The sequence below is a fragment of the Pseudoliparis swirei genome, unplaced genomic scaffold (assembly GCF_029220125.1).
Source record: "Pseudoliparis swirei isolate HS2019 ecotype Mariana Trench unplaced genomic scaffold, NWPU_hadal_v1 hadal_28, whole genome shotgun sequence".
Classification (NCBI taxonomy): Eukaryota; Metazoa; Chordata; class Actinopteri; order Perciformes; family Liparidae; genus Pseudoliparis; species Pseudoliparis swirei.
The window spans coordinates 420,441-426,120 of record NW_026613264.1 but is presented as its reverse complement, the minus strand read 5'-3'; the positions used below and the strand labels follow the sequence as shown (position 1 = coordinate 426,120).

The 5,680-nt window shown below is 50.2% G+C and overlaps 2 pseudogenes; both read right to left on the bottom strand.

Moving 5' to 3' along the window:
• Positions 1-260: 260 nt before the first annotated feature.
• LOC130191193 (5-hydroxytryptamine receptor 1D-like) lies at positions 261-1,337 on the bottom strand (annotated as a pseudogene).
• A 1,897-nt stretch (positions 1,338-3,234) lies between these two features.
• Positions 3,235-4,308, bottom strand: LOC130191207 (5-hydroxytryptamine receptor 1D-like; annotated as a pseudogene).
• Positions 4,309-5,680: the final 1,372 nt, after the last annotated feature.

Below are 5,680 nucleotides of genomic sequence, written 5' to 3'. Positions count from 1 at the left end.
ACATTTGGTGGGATGATTGGTTATTATCCGGGACCATTTGATTAGATGTTGGGATCAATCGGGTCAAAGGTCAAGGTCATGGAAAGGTCAACCTCTTCTTTTACCATAGTCGGTCAATTTGTATCCAATTGGCAACTAATGCCAACATGTTCATAATTCAATGCCCAATCTTGTGATAAGGTATGCGCTCTACCGAGTGCCCATTCTAGTTTAGTCTGCATCAGTTTGCTCTTTTCCTCCTGTTTTTCCAAGAGTTTTTATCAGGAGAACCGTCTGAACTTCATGAGTTTTTGGAACGCTTGTTTGAATTCGACGTTGAATGCCGTGTAGATAACTGGGTTGATGAGCGAGTTCAGGTATCCTAGCCAGGTAAATATATCAAAAAGCACCGGATCAAACCAGCACTCTTTGCACATGGCGTTGGAGGTGACGAGGGTGCCCACAAAGAACGAGGCCAGCAGGCGATGAAGGCGCCCAGGATGCCATGCCTGGTCGCCTTCCCGAGCCGCACAAACGCGCAGCGTCTGCCTTGCGCTCCTCTCGGCCAGCCTCGTTTCCTCTCCAACACGCCCGTCCGCCAGCTTCACCTTCACACTGCTCAGGAACAGAGGGGATCCTCCTCCACCTCCTGCACCTCCTCCACCTCCCACATCAGGGAGTGCAGGTTGGAGGAAGAGCTGAGAGAACAGAGGGAGGAGGCTGCGGAGGTCTGGATGAGCTGCGCCGTGGTGAAACGTTTCCCGGCGACGGCGGCGTGCGAAGATCTTGAGGAGCGGGCGGCGGCGTAGATCCGTCCGTGGAGGATGACGAGGAGCACCGTGGGAACGTAGAAGGCGCTGTACAAGCAGCGTGCGAGGTGCATCTGATCCCGTGTTCACGGAGGTCACCCACACCTCGACCACGGCGGCCGCCGGCGCACGGTGCGGCGCCTGGCGTGCCTCAGCGGCGTCGGTGACGGCCCAGTAGCGGTCCAACGCGATCACGCACAAGTGCAGGATGGAGGCCGTGCAGAAGGCGGCGTCGGAGGAGAGCCAGGCGTGGCAAGCGATCTGCCCAGCGGCCAGGTTGCACCGGCGTAGAGCGGCGATCGGCATGACCGAGACGGACACCAGCAGGTCGGTGACGGCGAGCAGCCGATCAGGAAGTTGTGTGGAGCCTCCTGGTGAAAAGATGGCGGCGGCGACGGCGTTGGAGAGCACGGTGGCCAAGGTGACGGCGCCAAGAGGCGGACAGCGAGACCCGAGGCCGAAAGGCGTGGCCTCGCTCGGGCGGCGGCGTGGCGGCGGCAGGCGCCTCGATGTCGTTGCCGATAAGTGTCGTCCAGAGCTGTAGTCCATAATAGCCCTCTACACCTGACCCACAGGCGTGACCCGCCTCACCTCGTCGAGTTCGGGCGTGGCGCTGGTAGCGGGATCCATATGTCAATCAACAACACATCAACTGTCATCAGCGAATGGTTTTCATCGATAACCGATTGAACAGGTCCAGTATATCGCACCGACCAGAGAGGCGAGGTTCAACATACGATCACCGCAACCACCATGATGAGAGCTATTTAAAAGACCACTGATCCAGACTGACACCCAGAGCACACACTGAGAGACTCATATATATATATAATCTTTTTTAATTTCTTTGTTATTTTTCTTTATTTTATATTAATTTTCTGATTAGTTTGTTCATAATTTAGGATCGGAATATATAAGCATTTTAGCCCCGAGTTATTTTGTGAGTTCTTTCATAGCCCATTTATTTGTCATTTGAGGATCTGAATTCAATAAAGTGGACTTATACGTTCTATTCTCAGCATCTGAGTCCTCATTGTAGTCCAGACATGACAACATTCTTCTTCTTATCTCTGATTTGCATCATTGCCTCCCGTAAAAACAGCAGCTTCATGAAGACACGATTAAAAACAATGACATGAGCCACGGTCCTTCTGTCATGGTCATTTTTAACACCAGTGAATCAACTTTTCTTCCAAAGACCCTCAAACAGGGATTTACATTGAAATAACAAACACATGAAACCACTCAGAGTGTCTCGCTCTCCCCTCAGTGACCAGGACTTTGATCATGTTCTCCTACTTTGTCCCTTTTTGCTCGAGCTCATCATTTCAGACTTTTTTTGAAAGGGTTTATTTGTTGCTGTGGTAAAATTCTGATGCAGAGTGAAGCGATGTTTTCATTTCCTCGCTGGAGAATAGCGTGTGTAAATGTCAAACACTTGACACTCCTCCCTTCCTCAACACGCATATATTACAGTAACTTAACTGTACTACACACACACACACACAGGCACACCACTTTCAAATATAATTCCATTTATTGCGACATACTGAATGCATCTCAATAGTTTTGCAGTCTTTCTGAGTTCTTTTCTGTCCCACAGACACATCATATGGAGCATATAGAACGACTCAAAGATGAAGACATGTCATGGCTTTTCATTTGCGCTGGATTAAAACCACGTCTCTCTTTCTAACTGTGACATCCGCTTTTGAGTCCCTGTGACATGAAATCTACTTAAAATATTCTTTCTTTATCTTTTTAACACAAGTTCCAAAATTCATGGGCTCAAAAGTTTGTCTTTTTTAGCATGCAGAGCTGACGTTCATATGAAGGATATCTAAAGAGCTATGGCACAGAGCTGCTATAAACACAAGAATATATCACAATGAGCACGTGTTCACAACATGGGACATTTAAGTGTCGGTATTTCTACTATCATTATTATTACCTTCGCATTGAAAATGCGGAAGGTTATGTTTTGATCGGCGTGTATTTATTTATTTATTTGTATGCGTGTTCCTCGCATAACAAAAAAAGTTTTTAACCGAATCGCATTAAATTTGGTGGGATGATTGGTTATTATCCGGGGACCATTGGATTCGATTTTGGGATCAATCGGGTCAAAGGTCAAGGTCAAGGTCATGAAAAGGTCAAAATCTTTTTGAATCACATGACATTTGGTGGGATGATTGGTTATTATCCGGGGACCATTTGATTAGATGTTGGGATCAATCGGGTCAAAGGTCAAGGTCATGGAAAGGTCAACCTCTTCTTTTTACCATAGTGCGGTCAATTTGTATCCAATTGGCAACTAATGCCAACATGTTCATAATTCAATGCCCAATCTTGTGATATACGAAGGTATGCGCTCTACCGAGTGCCCATTCTAGTTTAGTCTGCATCAGTTTGCTCTTTTCCACTCCCTGTTTTCCAAGAGTCTTTATCAGGAGAACCGTCTGAACTTCATGAGTTTTTGGAACGTTTGTTTGAATTCGTCGTTGAATGCCGTGTAGATAACTGGATTGATGAGCGAGTTCAGGTATCCTAGCCAGGTAAATATATCAAAAAGCACCGGATCGAACCAGCACTCTTTGCACATGGCCGTGACGAGGGTGCCCACAAAGAACGGGAGCCAGCAGACGATGAAGGCGCCCAGGATGACGCCCAGCGTCTTGGTCGCCTTCCTCTCCCGAGCCGCGCACAAACGTTTCCTCTCCAACACGCCGTCCGCCAGCTTCACTTTCACACTGCTCAGGAACAGAGGGGATCCTCCTCCACCTCCTGCACCTCCTCCACCTCCCACATCCAGGGAGTGCAGGTTGGAGGAAGAGCTGAGAGAACAGAGGGAGGAGGCTGCGGAGGTCTGGATGAGCTGCGCCGTGGTGAAACATTTCCCCGACGACGACGACGGCGTCTTGAAGATGCGGGAGCGGGCGGCGACGTAGATCCGTCCGTAGAGGATGACGAGGAGCACCGTGGGAACGTAGAAGGCGCCGAAGGTGGAGTACAGCGTGTACGAGATCTGATCCGTGTTCACCGGAGGTCACCCACACCACCCCGACCACGGCGGCCGCCCGGCGCACGGTGCGGCGCCTGGCGTACTCCAGCGCGTCGGTGACGGCCCAGTAGCGGTCCAACGCGATCACGCACAAGTGCAGGATGGAGGCCGTGCAGAAGGCGACGTCGGAGGAGAGCCAGACGTGGCAAACGATCTGCCCCAGCGGCCAGGTCTTGCCGACGGTGTAGACGACGCTGATCGGCATGACCGAGACGGACACCAGCAGGTCGGTGACGGCGAGCGAGCCGATCAGGAAGTTGTGTGGAGCCTCCTGGTGAAAAAGATGGCGGCGATGACGAAGGCGTTGGAGAGCACGGTGGCCAAGGTGACGGCGGCCAAGAGGGCGGACAGCGAGACCCGGAGGCCGAGCGGCGTGGCCTCGCTCCGGGGCGGCGGCGTGGCGGCGGCAGGCGCCTCGGTGTCGTTGCCGATGAGGTCGTCCAGAGAGCTGTCGTCCATGTCGCCCTCTGCACCTGACTCACAGGCGTGACCCCGCCTCACCTCGTCAGTTCGGGCATGGCGCTGAGCGGGCGGGGCAGTGGCGTGGCACTGTTGGCTTTGGCTCGAGAAAATGAAGAAGATTGTTTCATATTCATCCTGGAATTTCAGATCAACCTTCAGAGAACTTCTAATTCCATCCACAGCTGACGCTCCTGTAATCGAAGCCGGCTGATTGGTCCGTTTCGATGTTGATTCTCCTCCCTGGTGTAGCTGCAGGAGAGATGGATCCTCATTGGTATTCAGACATGCGCTCCTTGTTCTCTCTTGGCTCTTATCTCTTCTCCACGCCGCGGTCGGCTGGAAACAGAACCGTGTCACCAAAGCTTCTATCCAACGCTGTGATGGACTCCTCCTTCTGGCTTTCACCGAGGAGGAGATGGAGGAAGACGTGACGACAGACACAACCTGGTCTGCTCCCGTTGTTCTCATGGACGGGAGATGACTTCTAACTTGAGGTTCGCTCTGATACTCGGCGGTTCTTTCGTGTCTTCGATGTTATTGGAAAGCCGGAACTTCACAGTGACACGATGCAGACGAAGGAAACATCTATTCAGAATGGTTTATTATTCTGAGAGTGTTTTTCAGTGATGTATAAGTTTGCTGAAGCACAGCATCCACAAAGCTTTCTCAGGTTCCCGGTGTCAGAACGTTGAGTTGTAGCATCCATACGGCATCGCGGAGGTGTTGTCATGAAGTCTCCTCTGCAGCACGTTCAACCTGAAGGAGGCGGAGTGAGAGATATGAAAGAGCTTGAGTTATATTCAAGGTTAGCATCCTCCCCTCCATCGTACTGAACACATGCTACACAAACAAACTCCTACACGGCAACGCCCACACACAAGGGGCAATACATGCAGATCATAATAATACATTTTATTTGGAGGCGCCTTTCAAGTCACCCAGGTTAGAAAAGCGTAAACACCACCTCGTGGTGAGAAGGAAACTGAACGCCATGTGTAAAATCTGTGGAGTGCCCCTTTAAAAAATGTCCCTAGTTACCTTCGCATTGAAAATGCGGAAGGTTATGTTTTGATCGCCGTGTATTTATTTATTTATTTGTATGCGTGTTCCTCGCATAACTCAAAAAGTATTAAATCGAATCGCATGAAATTTGGTGGGATGATTGGTTATTATCCGGGGACCATTTGATTAGATTTTGGGATCGATCGGGTCAAAGGTCAAGGTCATGAAAAGGTCAACATCTTCTTTTATACCATAAAATTTGTATCCAATTGGCATGCAACTAATGCCAACATGTTCATAATTCAATGCCCAATCTTGTGATATGCGAAGGTATGCGCTCTACCGAGTGCCCGTTCTAGTTACATTG